The 17,813-nt window shown below is 47.4% G+C and overlaps 1 protein-coding gene across 1 annotated transcript in view; it reads right to left on the reverse strand.

Moving 5' to 3' along the window:
- Positions 1 to 17,813, reverse strand: part of LOC126417021 (protein dachsous) — a 423,732-nt gene that overhangs the window by 203,159 nt on the left and 202,760 nt on the right. The gene's annotated exons all lie outside the window — the stretch shown is intronic.

A 17,813-nucleotide genomic window follows, 5' to 3' on the forward strand; every position in this document is an offset into this window, starting at 1 on the left:
TCATCAAATATTTATAATAAAAATCAACTGTTCAAATGTGTGTGAAATCTTATGGGACTTAACTGCTGCCGGCCGGTGTGGCCGAGCGGTTCTAGGCGCTACAGTCTGGAACCGCGCGATCGCTACGGTCGCAGGTTCGAATCCTGCCTCGGGGATGGATGTGTGTGATGTCCTTAGGTTAGTTATGTTTAAGTAGTTCTAAGTTCTAGGGGAGGTCTGGCGTGAGGTCAGTCGCTTGACGGCGCGTTTCGGCGCGGGCCCGCCCGTTGCCGGCGCGCCGTAAGGCACGGAGGCTCGCACTGGGGCGTATCGCTTTCCAGTCGGGCGTGCCGCGGCAGTCCTCACTCGGGGAAGTGAAGCGTCTCTTACAGCCTCTCCTTCCCAAGTGGCTCTTTCCGCCTTCCCGTGGTGCCAGACGTTAAGCTCGGCATTCTGCCTTGCGTCAAAAGGGAGAGCTGCGACCCAACCCGATGCGAAAGCGAAGGGTGCGTGGCACAGGGGGAGCTGTGTCGAGGGACCGAACACCAGTCCCTTTCTGTTCGCAGGGCACAGACCAGCAGGTGCTCTGCATGCCGGCGACCTCGTTTGTCGGCGTGGGATCACGGCGCGAGTCGGCAAGGGTGCTTCGCCGCGCCCCTGGGTAACCGGGGCGTGTTCTGCCAAACCCAGGTGGTGGTGACATCGCCTGGGCCAGGTTAGATGGGCCCAGACCGCCGAACGACTGGGGGACCGACCCACCACCTGAGTAGGAGTGGGTCCTTGGCCTTCAGGTGGAAGCTCGGGCTAGTAGGCGGCGAAGGGCGAGGGGTGCATCCGCCTCTCCGGAGTGCGGGGTGCACTTGCCGAGGAGCGTCGTGTGAAATCGTCGACGACGGGGCCTTCGACGAGGACCAGTGCGCTGGCAACGGCGCGCTGAACCTGGCAGCTCTGATGTGCCCTTGACCTAGGGGCGAGGTCGGTGGGCGAGCTGCAACAGTCCCCCCCCATGCCAGAGGAGCCGGTCCGGGGTAAGAGACGGGCTCCCAACCTTTTTTCACTCGTCAATCAACATGGCTGATCAAGAGACGAGTGACTCGAGTGCGCTATCGAGGGCGAGTATGTCCGCTGTCCCTACCTCACAGGAGGAAGGGGGACACGAAGATGAGAACGTGTATGAAAGACACTGTCGCATCAGTCAAATTCTTGACTCCAGTGTCAAAAACGGAAAGATTAGTCAGGCTGCGGTCCTGGCAATAAAGAATGAGCTTGCTGCCTGGGCTATAGCACATGCTAAGCTAGAAGGGCGGCTTGAAGAATTGGAGAAAGAGAATACCAGACTTAGACAACAACCGATTAAGACATGGGCTGGAGTGGTGGCGCAAACCGCCACGAAGGCCCAAACAACCAAGGAAACGATTGCCAAGGTTTCGAAGAAACCAGACACGGCAGTCTTTCTGAGACCATTACCGGGACAGACCATTAAAAAAGTACAAGAAATCTTTACAACTACCATTGACCCGGCAAAAGACAAAATTAAAGTGAACAAAGTGAAAGCTACCAAGAATGTGGTAATTGTGGATCTTGCCACAGAGGAAGACAGAGACAAGATATTAAATAACAGTAAACTAAAGAAGGCAGTCAAATGTGAACCACTCAAAAAGAGAAATCCATTAGTTATCTTGTATGATGTTCCTGTAGCCTTGACCGAAAGTGACATTTATGAAACCCTTTATAACCAGAATTTTGATGACTGTGAGTGGGAAACGTTCAAAAATGAATTAAAGCTGCGTTTTAAAACCGGGCCTCGGGAACGAGATGTCGTCCATCACGTTGCCGAGGTTTCTGGTAAGATGTGGCGTAAACTAACCGCTATGGGCAAAGTATACATAGAGTTTCATGCAATTAATGTCAGAGACTACTTAGTAGTCCCCCGGTGCCACAATTGTGGCGATCTGGACCATGTCCATAAGCATTGCGAAAGGAAGCCGGCCTGCTCCAGGTGTGGGGCAGAAGACCATACAAGAAAAAATTGCAACAAAAATGTAACCTGCATCCCATGCACAAAAAGAGGAAGAAAACCGTGCAACACCACCGGAAGGAACTGCCCAACGTACAGGATGTTGGAACAAAGGTTAATTTCGCGAATTGATTATGGCTGAGGCCACAACTGAACTCAGGAAGCCTAAAAGGAAATCCCCTAGCAAGAGGTTGAGGGACGCTCTGAGAGCAAGCAAATTTAAACAATTTCTACAAAAAGTCATGCAACCAAGACCTATGGTTACAATAATGAAAGATGTATGTGTACAAACAGATCCGTGCGAAGAAGAAGCTCCCTCTCCTCCCTGCTGGGGACCTGGGTCGAACCAAGAACCTTCTCGGCCACGAAGGCATCCTGTACCTGGGAGTTCACTTCCACAAAGCAAAGAACCAAAAAACACCGCACAAGTCCAGTTTGATGAAGTGACTAGCACAAACTCATCCCCTGATTCACCAACCCAGAGAGAAATGGGAATAGACCCCCAACGAATATACCCCAACCTGGAGCATGCACTGCAACTCTCCAGATTGGAGGAGCCGGCAATCCTCACCACGGCACTAAGACATGTGGTACGTGTCGGCCATGAATATGGCAGAGATGTCACCTTCCCAGTAATGGAGGCTGTGGATAGAATCCAGCTCAAGACAATGAATCTCCCCACCGACTTCGGAGCCCTGCGAGATCTAGTTAAAAAGGTATTTGAAAGACGTAACGAGAATTTCAACATAGATGAACTATATTATCAAGCAGTAATAACCAATGGTAGAGTAGCTCACGACTGGTCCAAAAACTGGCCAGAATCACATATTCATACCTACTTCCCACGTGAACCAAATAAACGTGGGTCAGATAAACGCACACAACAGTAAACTGGTCTTGCAGGAACTTCGAAAGGTGGTGGAAGAGAAGAGTCTAGATGTACTCTGTCTACAGGAACCGTACTCTCAAGCGGGACGAATCCCATACATGGCTGCCAATTGGCAAATAATCTACACCGGAGTAGAACCAAAAGCCGCGATAATAATTACTAACAAATCATTCAGAATCACGGTCCTCGCGCAGTTCTCGAGTGAACACTGCAATGTCGTGGAACTCCAAACATCGACAGGAGTGATCTACATCTCAAACATATACTTCCAATATGGGCGAGAAATAGATGAGTTCTTGGAGATACTCACACAGGTCACCACGGCACTGCGGGGACGCAGGATGATAGTGACGGCAGACATAAATGCAAAGTCCCCCCTTTGGCTCGGTGGCACCCACGATGATCGAGGGCTAAAGGCCGAAGAGACAATTATGGCATTACAACTGGTGGTTGCAAACCAACAAGGGAACCCCCCCACCTATACAGGCGGTGGGGGAGATGGCACAAATATAGATGTGACGCTGATAACACCAAATCTCATCTCAATAGTCAACAACTGGAAAGTGTGGGACAGAGCAACCACCAGTGACCATAACTTGATCACTTTCAATATTGGGGAAAGGGAGTGCCACAGGGACATGGGGTGGGAGCTGCAGTTCAACTATAACAAAGCCAACTGGGACCGTCTTGCGGAGGAGTGCAACATCCCGACATTGCTGGAGGGTGATGAAAACGTAGACGAATACGCCGAAGAGCTGGTACAGGCTATCACCAGGGCGGTGCGAGCTGCGGTACCAACCAGGAGGAGAGCCGTCGCGGCCACCCCCACACCATGGTCGGCTGAGTTAGAACAGATGCGCCAGGCTGTAAGGAGGGCAAGGAGGTACTACCAGCGGAGTGTCGTCTGGAGAGAAAAACAAAGGTGGCTGCAGATCTACAGAGAGAGCAGGGATCAATTTCAACAGGAGCTCAGGGCTGTCAGACTAAGAAGTTGGGAAAGTTACGTGAAAAGCCAATTGGCTACGGACCCTTGGGGAGTCCCATACAAATTAGTAAGAGAGAAAATAAGATCACCTATGGTGCTCTCCACAGTCAGGGACGGGGACCGGATGACGGGCACGTGGCAGGAAACTGCTGAGGCCCTCCTCCGGGTTCTGTTGCCTGACGACGTGGAAGAAAATGAGACAGATGAACAGAAAGGAATAAGAAGAGAAGACCAAAGGGACTACAACAATAACACAAGAACATACCCCTTCTCTGAAGAGGAAGTCGCTGCCCAAATAAAGGCCCTTAAAAAGGGCAAAGCTCCTGGCCCGGACGGCATTACTGCGGAAGTGGTGCAATTCCTTGCCCCCCAGCTCGTAGCTCCTCTCACTAAGTTGTACAACGAGTGCTTACAACTCGGGAAATTCCCAGCAATTTGGAAAAAAGCTAATGTAATAATAATCAAAAAGAGTCCAGACAAAGATCCTACAGAAATCAAGTCCTATAGACCTATCTGCCTGCTAGATGTACTGGGCAAACTTTTTGAGAGGCTACTAGCACACAGACTGACAGCACATCGCATGCTGTGTGGGATGAGTGACAGACAATTCGGTTTTCGGTCTGGGTGCTCTGCGTCTGACGCAATCGCCCTGGCTGCCGAGGTCTGTGGCTCTGCCCCGCACAAGTATGTCGTCGGCATCATGGTAGACATCAGTGGCGCCTTCGACAACCTGTGGTGGCCCTCACTCTTTTCTCGCCTGCGGGAAAAGAACTGTCCAGGGCTACTATACGGCTGTCTGAGGAGCTATTGTGTAGACAGGGAGGTCTGGCTATCGGCCCCTAGCGGCACGGTCAGGAAACTTGTGACCAAAGGATGTCCTCAGGGCTCTGTCCTGGGACCTCTCTTTTGGGACATAAACATGGAGCCTCTACTTGAAGATCTAAAGAACTGTGACGATGTGCTAGAGGTCATAGCATACGCTGACGACCTCCTCTTGCTGGTCGGCGGCCGAAGCCGTGAGGATCTAGAACCGAAAGTGGAAAGAGCCGTAACTGTGCTTACATCGTGGTGCCAAAGAAGTAAAATGACTATTGCGCCCAACAAGTCAACATATCTGCTTCTCAAAGGCCAACTGGTCAGAAATCCCACAGTAAGAATCAACGGCATGCCAGTTCTTCGGCGCCGTGAGGCCCGATACCTGGGAGTAATCATCGATGAGAGGTGGAATTTTGCATCACATATTGACACCGTATCCCAAAAGTCACTGGTCTTACTAAATAACCTCATTGGAATAGGTCACAAGCGATTCCACCTGCCACCAAACTTAATAAAACTATATCACAATAGTATTCTGACCTCCATAGTAGGATACGGATCAGGAATCTGGGCACACAGACTCACGAGGGTCATGCCTGCCATGGCCGTAAGAAGAGTGCAGCGGAACATGATTCTACGTTCAGCAGGGGCTTACAGAACTACACCAGGAGGAGCGCTATTAGTACTAATGGGAATTTGTCCACTAGATATAAAAATCAGGGAGCAAGCCGCCTGGTACTGGGTGAAGAAGGAAAACAGGGGTAAAATCAGGGAAATACTTGGGGTCTACGCGGGGGACAGGTATGCTATCAAAAAGAGGGGAATTGAACTTTGGCAAAATCAATGGAGTAGTGAGGATACGGGACGCAGAACTTATGAACTGCTACCAGATATCGAGGAAAGGTTAAAACTTACATTTTTCACACCAACAAGAGGAATGCTGCACTTTCTTACTGGACATGGACCATACCCGACATATCTATGTCGGTTTGGGAAACAGGCTACACCAGCGTGCGACTGTGGTGCTGTGCAAGGTACCCCAGAACATGTGGTGTATGAATGCCACCTCTTCGATGATGTGGCCCATGATCTACGGCAACAGCTACCAAACAGGGACACGTACCACATATTAAGAAGTGAAAACACTTTCAACATCTTAAATACTCTCACTGATGTGATATCAAAGAAAGTAATTAAGAACTTTCTTAGGGACAACCGTCAGTGAAGGACCAACACTTTTCACCGAATTAGACTCGTACACCCATCCTGTACCGCCAAGTGGGGACCTGGCCAGCCGCCATACGGCTGGAATCCGCCTTATCTTGGACTAGGAGGGAGGGGGGTACAAAATACCGGATTTGACCGCACACCAATAGTGACATGTAGTTAGATTAGATTAGACGTAGAAGATAGAATAACACCTAGAGTAGACTGCAGCGACACTAACTTAAGGCCAGCCCAGTGCCAGGGGCACGCCCACTGGGATTAGCTCAGTGGGCTGTGGCCAACACCAGTAGGTTTATAGTAGCACTGGCACACCTGTAACGCTGCAGGTAGAAAGTAGACTTAGATTAAGTAGCTTAGAATCCCATAGCGGTTAGACTAGAGTAAATAGTAATAGAATAGAATAGTAATAGAAGTACCTGTAGTGTTGAATAAGCTGCACAAATTGTATTAATTGTATCATTAGTAGGACCCACTAATGTAGTTAGGTAGTGGGTTATATGAATAATGTAATGTGAAGTTCTAGGGGACTGATGACCTCAGAAGTTAAGTCCCATAGTGCTCAAAGCCATTTGAACCATTTTTGAACTTAACTGCTAAGGTCATCAGTCCCTAAGCTTACACACTACTTAACCTAAATTATCCTAAGGACAAAAACACAGACCCATGCCCGACGGAGGACTCGAACCTCCGCTGGGACCAGCCGCACAGTCCATGACTGCAGCGCCATGGACCGCTCGGCTAATCCCGTGTGGCAAATATCTACTATCTCGATGCTCTTAGCTGTCACGGTATGGACTGTATGAAATTTGTACGTATTATTGAACTGTCAGGCAGGTACAGTTCAGATACTTGTAAATACTATTTATATCCACTTTTTGAATAGTCTCTTACACTGGCAAGCAACGCGAGGAAAAATTACGAACTGAAGGTACAACTAGAATCCATAGGTACCTGGCATTTTGAGTTGCTAGGAGGGTAGCGGCGAACGGCGAAATACTTACGATATTTCACTACAAATGGCTTTGAGTCACTTGTTATTAGTCAGTATCTACAACATGCTCTAACTTTCTTCAAACTGATACTCACTCTGTTTGTGTGGCAGGACGAACACGAGTTCGGTTTGTAGAGATCATAATTTGGAGAAGATCCAAAGTAAACAAGTTAGTCGCCAGGTTCAATTGGAATCCCAGTTCGGTTTTACAGAGAGTGCTTCACAGTATTGGTCCTTTACTTGGCTTGTATTTACCGCGAATCTCTCGTGCAGCGCAAAGTCTCAAACGACTGGAAAAATGCGTAACTGACTCCTCTATATTAACAGGGCAAATTACAGACCAATACCCTTGACCTCATTATGATCCAAAATTCTTGGACGTATTCTAAGTCCGAATATAGTAAATTTGCTTGACACACAAAAGATTCTGCCCACAAATCAGCACGGATTTAGAAAGCATCGCTTGTGCGAAATTTAGCTTGCCATTTTCTCACATGATATCCTGCGAATCGTGGATGAACGGCAACAGGCAGATCCGATATTCCTAGATTTCCAGAAAGCATTTGACACAGCGCCCCACTGCAGACGGAATAGGTTTTCAGATATGAAAATGGCTGCAAGACTTCTTAAGTAATAGCACCCGTTACAAAGTACTGGAGGGTGACTACTCATCACACAGAAAGGTACCTTCCGGCGTGTCACGGGGAAATGTGGTAGGACCGCTTTTGTTGTCTATATACGTAAATGATCCGACGGACAGCGTGAGCGTCGATCTACGACTGTCTGCTCACGCTGTAATGTGCCAGAAAATATCGTCCTTGAGTGACTGTAGGGAGGAACAAGATAACTTGGCCATAACTTCTATTTGCAGCGATGAATGCGAGTTTGCTCTAAACGAGGAAAAATACCTCAGCCAATGCAGATGAATGAGAAAAGCAATCCAGTAATGTTCGGATACAGGATTATTGGTGTCCTGTTTGACACTCTCAGTTCAATTAAATAGTGAGGAATAATGCTGCAAAGCGATATGAAATGGAACGAGGACCTGAGGTCGGCAGTACGCACGGCGAATAGTAGACTTTGGTTTATCAGAAAAAAGTTTAGAAATGTGTAGTTCATCAATGAAGGATACTTCGTACATAATTCTAGTGCGACCCATTCCAGAGTACTAGTCGAGTGTAGTGGTCGAGTATTTGGGATCGCCACCATGTCGGTTTAAAGGAACACGCCAAAGGAATTCAGAGCCGTACTTTTAGGTTTGTTACCGGCACGTTCCATCAACACGCGAGTATTACTGAAGTATTCCATGATCTCAAAAGGGAATCCCTGGATGAAAAATTACGTTGTCATCGCGGAAAACTGTTGAGATAACTTAGAGAACCGGTATTTGCAGCTGACTTCAGAACTATTCTAATGGTTTCAACGTACGTTTCTCGTAAGGACCACGAAGATAAGGTAAGAGAAATTGGAACTCGTGCCAAGGCATACAGTAAGTCGCTTTTCCTTCGTACTCTTTGCGAGTGGAAAGGAAATGACTAATGCTGCTACAAGATGCCCTCCACCACGTACCAAACGGTGGCTTGCGGAATATGTACGTGTCAAAATGCCTAAGAACGGCGTGTAATGCCACTTGCTCATTCACTACCCTTGGTCCAGTTACCTTTTTCATATGTGCATAGGCTTCCGCGGACAGAGTGAGTTAATATAAAAGATTTCTGGGTATAGTCACACGTTATGTTGTGAAACACCTGTCACCGAACAAAACCGACGTTCCGGCTATGCCTGCAGCGGTTGAATCGTCTGTTTTAATCAGTGACAATTATTTTACAATCCGACGCGACATACCCAGAAATCTGGCACGTTAACGTTACAGGAATGTTCAACAAATTATTCCGGTGACAGACGATACAAGACAAGGCGTTCGGTATCACTGAGAGTTTCTTGATAGAAATTCCGAGATGGGACATCTGAAGACGGGTCAGGCAACACGTTAATTCGCATAAATCCTGCAACCCAGTTTATGGTCAAGGGTGGCATCCGTGGTCACAACTTCGGCGTGATATAAGATCGAGACCGCTGCAGTTGGCCCACTAGACATCGCTGGTGTCCAACAACAATGGTAACTTTCCCATTACAGAGAATCGTTGTACTCTTGCATGAATTGTCGCTGTTGGCAGCATAATCTGCCAACATCTCTTTCACCTGTATGCGACTATCGCGAAAGTTTGTTTTCATCGTAGCTTGGCGTGACAAAATGGTTCAAATGGCTCTGAGCACTATGGGACTTAACTTCTGAGGTCATCAGTCCCCTAGAACTTAGAACTACTTAAACGTAACTAACCTAAGGACATCACACGCATCCAGGCCCGAGGCAGGATTCGAACCGGCGACCGTAGCGGTCGCGCGGTTCCAGACTGTAGCGCCTAGATCCGCTCGGCCACCGCGGCCGGCTTGGCGTCACACTTTTTTCCTCCTCGAAACTTTCTGGGAAATTGCCGAGACAGTAAAGTCGGAGAAATAAGAGGTGAAAGAAATAAGAGTTGAAACGGAGGACTACCGACCGACGTTCTTCCCATGGACATTCGCATCTGGAATAAGGGAACGGACAACGGAGGGAGAGAGGCGGGGTTGCTGATGATAGGGGTAGCAGAAATACCTCGCGTAAGGTGGCGTGCGGAGCACAGATGTAGATGTAGATGTAGATGTAGATCCAGCGCAGAGGCGGCAGCTGCCGGCGGCCACGCGAACTCGTCGGCGGGCCGCGCATGCGCCCGTGCCCGTGCCCGCGGCTCGTTAATTACCCGGCCGCGGTAATGAAGGCGAGGCGAGGCGAGGCGGCGACTGTACCGGCCGCGTTTTCTCATTATGTCTGATACGGACCCCCGGCAGTAATTAAGATTTCAATTTTTGTGGCCGGCCGCGGGCCATTGTGCGCTGCGGCGCGCCGCCGCGGGCCGTCCTTGACCGCGGCGCGGCTGCGCCGGCCGCACGCCACCACACACGCGAGGTGAGGTGTGCTGTGGTGTGGTGTGGTGAGGTGAGGTGTCCGCCGCTGGCCTCGCCTTACCTTCCCTTCCACTCTCTTCACTTTTCTCTTCCCACAGCGTCACGACACTTCCGCGCTTCCTGGAAGCGCTGCCGTTCCATCCCTGGCACCGGTCGTGACTCGTCCACACTCACCTTCACTACCTCTATTACAAATGTAATTAAATCTCGAGCACTAATGCCGAGGAAGGCGGTGCGCCAATCCTTAGTTAGCTTCCAATCAAAAATCGAATACGACCTTTTACGCAACACTTGTGTGAAACACTGTTCGAGCTTTTTATACGTGAAATTTCACAAATTTACATACACGTCAAACGGGCACATTTCACACTGAGAACTTCCCGAAACGTTGAAATAGCACCAACATCAAACACTTGTGGCCACACTACAAACTTTTGTTTCCCACACTGAAAATGTTTCGGGCCATTTTCAACGGCCATCGTGGTAAAATAAAGGTACGAGTGCCAGCAATAATTTAGTGACTTGGTCTAAAATCAGTAACCTACAACCGCATCTGTACTCCCAAGCCACTTCCTGGTACGAGGGCTATTCGGTTAGCGAGGAACGATCGGTCGCGAAATGGAATCCACAGTGAAAGTCCGATGAAGCTCTGCACAGATGTGTTGCTGTGATGTCCTGAGAGGCAACACGAAGGACTGCTTAACCGCGACAGAACAGCTTAGCTAGGAAGTTTCGTATCCCTTTCTTGTTCCACTCGCGAATCGAATGCTAGGATTTTTCTGGAGATATACAGTGGAGGCGGTAGAGTTGTTTTAAAATCTGCTTCGAATATTGTCTTTTTAAATTTGTGATTTCCTCCAACAATTCCGCTGTAAGATGGCCACGTGTCTGAGTAACATCCTCGTACTGACTGGACCTGCCGCATGCGTCTGACCTCCTTCAAACTCCTCCTTTGATCTGTTCTGCTGACGATGACCAACACCTGGGCAATACTCAAGGGCACTTTACGTATATTTGGTGTACGGTATTTCTTTCGCAACTACACTTCAATTTCCCAGAAACAAGTATCCGCACTGGACTCTAACGCTGATAGTGTTATTAACTTCAACTGAACTTTAGTATAAAAAGCTAGAGCTTTCTAGGTGATGACAAATGAAACTGAAACACAAAGACACATCTGATGCGTTTAACGCGCCGTGCGCACATTCGTAAATACTGCAATGCACATTTAGACATCGCACATAGTGCCGTGACGGACTTGGCCTCGAGGCTGGCTGTGATGAGCGGGTTGTGCCGTAGGTCGGCTGACCAACAAGTGACCCCGTGACATTTGTGAAACATTTTTGTATGATGAACTGGACGCACGTGTCACTCGAGTCACCGGTTGCGTTCTGACGTGGCAGCAGCTTTACAATCAATCACTGTCGTGGGGGGAGATGAATGAAACAAGAAGATATGCGCAGAATCCGAGTTTGATCTTGTGTACAAATCTTACGTAATATTTTCTTCGAGGAAAAAGAGAAGAATTTTTTTGGAGTCACAGTTTTCACTGAAATAGTACTAGACTAGCTGCTCTAAGTCAGAGTCAAATAGCAAAGTCCCTGAAGAAACGAAGGCGACTGATAAATGAAACGGTAAATAACAAGCATAAAATTCTTAAGAATCAAATTAAAAGCACGACAGAAAGCTGTACAAAAATATTATTAGTAATTCTGGATAACAGGAAAAGCTAATTACTTCTGAAGTGAAAGAATAACGGAATACAGGAACTTAAGAGGTTCGGTTGCAAAAAAATTCGCATGAGGCGATTATCTGGTTTACAAACTGCAGCAAACACACGGAGATGGAACTATTGAGGCAGATTAGCCAAGGCTATAAAACCGTATACAAATAATAGAGACAGATAAATACAGCAGAATAATGCACTTGCAAACGCATCCTTGTCATATTTTTCTTCCAAATTAATTTTGCAGCGTCATATTCTGTCACTGCAGTGAGCACAGCTAGATAGCCTGCAGGTGGCATCTCACAAGCTTAACAGCGCCAGAATTAGAAGGGAGGGGGGATATCACTCAGCGACAGAAGCATAGAAGAGAAGACGTGACAGCAAGCGGAAGACCCACAATTCAGACACTAATGATACTGTGGGCTGTTAATTACTGGAAACATAAGACGGTAACTGTCGGTATGATGTATGTAAACAACAATAGTAGTACTGCTTTGAAGGCGCAATAAACACCAGTAGACGTCAGTATTTTCAACAGAACGTAGCTGAATGACTGCTGAGGGTAGGGCTAGTACACGAACAACTCTGCACAGTGCCAAAGTTTAAGTGATATGCGAAGTTCCGCTTAGTAGAGACAACGGTGTTTAATTCGGCAGTAACATTTATCACGTCCACGAATTTTCAGGACTTTTTTTTATTAAAGTAGAAGATCTGCTGGGTTCCTGCCTTTTAAAGATTTTGTAAAAATTGCATCCTGCCACTCAGTACTAAGTCACTTATTTGAGAGTTCTGACTACTATCAGCTCTATCTTCTGCATGGGAGAGCTTAATAAGTGAGTGGTTTTAATCCGTCTAGAGTTCATTCAAAGAGTTTCAAGTCAAAGCGAAGTTCCTTTGATCACGATAGCAGTTACCAATCGCTTAAATTGGCCGAAGTTCAAATGGTTCAAAATGGTTCAAATGGCTCTGAGCACTATGGGACTCAACTGCTGAGGTCATTAGTCCCCTAGAACTTAGAACTAGTTAAACCTAACTAATCTAAGGACATCACAAACATCCATGCCCGAGGAAGGATTCGAACGTGCGACCGTAGCGGTCTTGCGGTTCCAGACTGCAGCGCCTTTAACCGCACGGCCACTTCGGCCGGCAATGGTTCAAATGGCTCTGAGCACTATGGGACTTAACATCTGAGGTCATGAGAACTACTTAAACCTAACTAACCTAAGGACATCACACACATCCATGCCCGAGGCAGGATTCGAACCTGCGACCGTAGCAGTCGCGCGGTTCCGGACTGCAGCGCCTAGAACCCCACGACCACCTCGGCCGGCGGCCAAGTCCAGCTTACGTGACAATATAAACGCCTATCCGAAAAACTAAGAGTTTCACGTTCAAAACCAAAGATTCTTTATACGGTCCTGTCACTTCTTCTCTAATCTACATTTTCTGTGCATACTATTAGCTTCTTAAGAGCTTTTCTTACGACGGTGTCAGATTTTCGTAAAGTTTAATGCACATCTCCACATAGCCTGATGATGGAATTCCAAGAACGAGAGTGGGCCAGTGCGTGGGAAAGAAACAGAGAAACATCATCGGGACGACGACGTCCGGTTTGAGGGCCGCGGACGTGGCGTGCCAGTGCAGTGCCGCTAGCCAGCGCAGCAGACGGAGCCTGCGGGATCCGTGGCGGCCGGTGTTGGAAAGCCGTGGCAGAGACCGGCAGCTACTTAGCAACCTGGCGGCCTCACCCCGCCGCGAAACACCCGACCAATAATTGCTTTTCCCAGAACCAACAGCGGGCGGCGAATCGCGACGAGGGAGCCCTTTGTGCGGCTGTTGCCATTAACACTCAGACGGGGTATTACGCGCGACATCTAACCCCAATTAAAGCGCGGATCGACAGCTGCCGTGCAGCGTGATGAGTACCTGGACTGTATTTCTCACACGTCATAAACGTGATAAGAAATAAGACCTGCATTTACAAGCATTACGAATCGAAAAGTATCGATCGACAGGGTACTACCTGTGTTTAAAGAAAAACTCTGTCGATTTTGTTTCAATGCAGCCACTTTAGACACGAGGGACTCTTACTTACGTAATGGACTATTCGTCAACGTAATATACAATCGGAACAAGGGGCAACAAAAGGTATGAATGGGTACTTCCATGACGTGTGTAAATGCAGTTTCAAGTTCTGTCATATATATCATGGCAATACTCCTTTCTAACTGGTGTGAAACTGGCCTCATCCACCATACGCCCGCTCTGACAGCCTCTCCCAATTCTTTCTGTCCAACTGATGTTGATGTTCATCCTAGCTGTGACCTCGCGCCACATAATTCTGGGCCTTCCTCTTCTTCTTGTTCCATGTATTCTCCTGCAGAATGCCATTCTACACAGTCTATTCTCCGTCATTCTTGCAATGCGGCCTGCCCAGTTCAATCTTCTCTTCCTTAGCATTTCGACGATAAGCCATCGTCTTTTACAGCCCTCATAATTCTTTATTTTTTTCTTATCCTCCATTCCACGCTAATTTTATCATAGACAAGTCAAAAGTTTTCCTCATTACTTTTCCTTTCGATTATTAACAGGTTTTTCATCTTTCTTTCAAAATACTAACGCTTCACATCCGTACAATGTTAACGGTATTCGTGAGGTGACATCGCAAAGTTAATGTAGCTTCTTGTACTTCCATGTAATTACATAACTGTTCCGCCGTTGGTGTTTGATTGGTACCTATGTCAGTACGTTTATAATTTTTATTACAATATTGTGACTTCATTTCTGCTGGTTAGAACAATACAAAATGAATTTGAAAACGAACTGATGCGAACATGTTCTGTGTGATAAATAAGATGTTTCATAATGGTGCCATTTAAACCATTTCTATTGACTGCATGGATTCTACAAAGTCTGTTGATTTACTTGCCAAGGCCGGCCGGAGTGGCTGTGCGGTTCTAGGCGCTACAGTCTGGAGCCGGGCGACCGCTACGGTTGCAGGTTCGAATATTGCCTCGGGCATGGATGTGTGTGATGTCCTTGGGTTAGTTAAGTTTAATTAGTTCTAAGTTCTAGGCCACTGATGACCTCAGAAGTTAAGTCGCATAGTGCTCAGAGCCATTTGAACCATTTTACTTGCCAAATACGGCACCGCGCTGATCATCTTGTCTGTTATTCTTCCGACTCCTTACATTGGCATAAGCCTCTTGATTTGCGATGTCTTAGAAAATGTTACAACATACTGTTTTATTTCAGTAGTCATTTGAATCCTTAGACCTACATCTTCCGACATACTTCACAAGAAACCATACGATTCATGTCGCAGCGTACTTTGCACCACCGCTAGTTACTCCGTTTCCCGTTCTACTCGCATACAGAGCGACGAAAAGCGACTCTATATGCTTCCGAACGAGCCCGGATTTCCGTTATCTTTTCCTCCTGGTCCTTTAGCGAGATGTACGTCGGTGATAGTAGAATCGTTCTGCAGTCTGCCGAAAATTCCGGTGCTCTGAAATTACTAAAAGGTGTTTTGTGAAAAGGTCTCGTCCCTTCCAAGAATTCTCATCTGAGTTCACGAAGCATTTTCCAAGTACTCGCGTGTTGATCGAACCTACCGGTGAAAAATCTAGCAACCCGTCTCTGAATTACTTCGATGTCTTCCTTCAATTCGACCTGGCGACCTGGTGGGGATCCCAAACACTCGAACAGTACTCAAGAATGGGCTGCACAAATGCTCTGTAGGTGAGACATACTTTCCTAAACCTCTCCCAATAAACCGGAGTCGACCATTCGCCTTTTCTAGTACCAAAGAACGACGATGTTGAGCGCCCCGAACAAACAAAAACAACAGCAACAACAACACTACAACCGACCTTACATCCTCGTTCCGTTTCATGTCGCTTTGCAGTTTCATGCCTAGATAAATCGACGTGACTGTGTCATGCAGCACACAACTGTACTGTAGTTGAACATGACAAGGTCATTTCTCGAACTAGCTACAATTCGTGACCCGCTGGCACCACGTTCCCGTTCACAGCGTTCTGGATTCTGTTACTCACGAAGTCTTCGAGACACGCTATGCAAAAACCTATTCTGTACGCTCGGATCTTCCTTTACAGTCTGTAGTGTACCATTATGTGAAAATGCTTTCCGGAAATCTAGGAATATGGGAATCTTTCTGTTGCCGTTCATCTTTGTTTTCTCAGCAGTTTCCACGTTTCGTTATTAAACCTCATTCTTTTGCCAACATAAAAACTCTCCTAGTCTTGTTGACAGATTTATTAACTTTAATTGATCCCAGCTACGATCTACTCTCTTCTGCAAGAAGGAAGTCAGTACCAAGACTAAGTTATCTGTGCACCGTTCAATCTTTCGACCAACTTTGTTGTATGGGAGCGAAAGCTGGGTGGATTCAGGTTACCTTATCAACAAGGTTGAGGTTACGGATAGGAAAGTAGCTAGAATGATTGCAGGTACCATTAGATGGGAACAATGGCAGGAGGGTGTCCACAATGAGGAAATCAAAGAAAAACTGGGAATGAACTCTATAGATGTAGCAGTCAGGGCGAACAGGCTTAGATAGTGGGGTCATGTTACACGCATGGGAGAAGCAAGGTTACCCAAGAGACTCATGGACTCAGGAGGAGTCGGGGCAGACCAAGGAGAAGGTACTAGACTGAACGCTGAAAGGCATAATCAGTCTTAAATGATGATGATGATGATGATGATTGATCCCAGGAACGTTTATTATACTTGCGGTAAGATTCCATTAGGTTGATCTCGTTTTTAATGTTTACTTCTGAAGTGTATTCTTCATGGCGCTTATGGACCTTTCACAAGACAATATTAAGGCACTACAACTAGAAGATAAAAATGCAACACTTGTTTACCTGTTTCGCTGACAATCAATATTCTGGTACTGTGCACACTGAGAAGTGTGTGGTGAGGATGCTGGAATTCGTCCGGAAGTAATGACGTAACTGACTTTGCCGTTCAAAAAACTGGTCTCTTTGCGTACTTGGCAACTTCCGCTGTATACTTGCCCGACGTCTTAATAACAGGAATATCAGGAATCCAACTGTTTCTTCGTAATAGCATTTAATGAATTACAACAAACCCCTCTCAATCAAAATACGCGGCGCTCAGATTTTATGAGGAAACCACTAGCAACGGCATCCGAAACATATCTTTTACCCAGTGATTAGCCGTGGATTTCTCATCTCTTTTTGTAGGCGCGTTTTGTGGCGTAGTGGGCGCGCAACTGACAGACAAGAGACCACGAATTACAGGGCTCTAGGTCACCGAATTAGCTGGCTGTATGTGTTGTTTCATCGAAAAGGCTGGCCTGGCGAAGGTTAATGAAAGCTAATACACTGCATTTGTTTCTGTGGCAAGTTTGGTATAACTTTTGACCGATGATGATTTGAGTTACAACCTTCTTTTTAAGATATCTGCGAAAGTTGCAGATGAGTGTATGGAGGTGGTTTATTGACCGTTAGCGGCGTACATTTGCACCGCAGCTGTCGAATCTTGAGATCTTTCCGAAAGCAGTTAAACTGGTAGAAAGTGCGAGTCCATTATGTTGGTGGCAGCAGTTTGCGAGGGACGTTGCCGAAAGTAAGCGACGACGTCCGTCGGTCGTGTGGTGGCAGCGTAGGTGGCAGCTTCAGATGGGCGCAAGGGGGCAGGGGGAGGGGGGGATACGGCCGGATGGCCGGGGCCGGTTTTCGGCATATTGTTAACACAAATACACTGTGTTCGGCGGCGCCTCGCTGCGAGCGTGAGTGATGGCCCAGCATCCGTCATAAGGCACGGCGGGAGCGCGGCATCTACACGGCGGCGCGCATGATCTCTGCGGTCGGCGTGGGTGGCGGCAGCGGCGGCGGCGACAGTGACAGAATGGCAATCACCACGCGAAACGAATTCGCAGCGCAGCTGGCAGGATGACGACTGGCTCTCTCTCTCTCTCTCTCTCTCTCTCTCTCTCTCTCTCTCTCTCTCTCTCTCCCCCTCTCTCTCTCTCTCCCTCACCCTCTCTCTCTCTCTCTCTCTCTCTCTCTCTCTGTGTGTGTGTGTCTGTTTGTTTCATGCTTATTAACTGGGGTAAAGGAAGAGAATGACACGTAAACTACTTTCCCCCTTCTCTGGTCGTACTTTGATGCGAAATTTTGTTGTGGT

This window comes from Schistocerca serialis, chromosome 8, assembly GCF_023864345.2.
Source record: "Schistocerca serialis cubense isolate TAMUIC-IGC-003099 chromosome 8, iqSchSeri2.2, whole genome shotgun sequence".
In the NCBI taxonomy this organism is placed as follows: Eukaryota; Metazoa; Arthropoda; class Insecta; order Orthoptera; family Acrididae; genus Schistocerca; species Schistocerca serialis.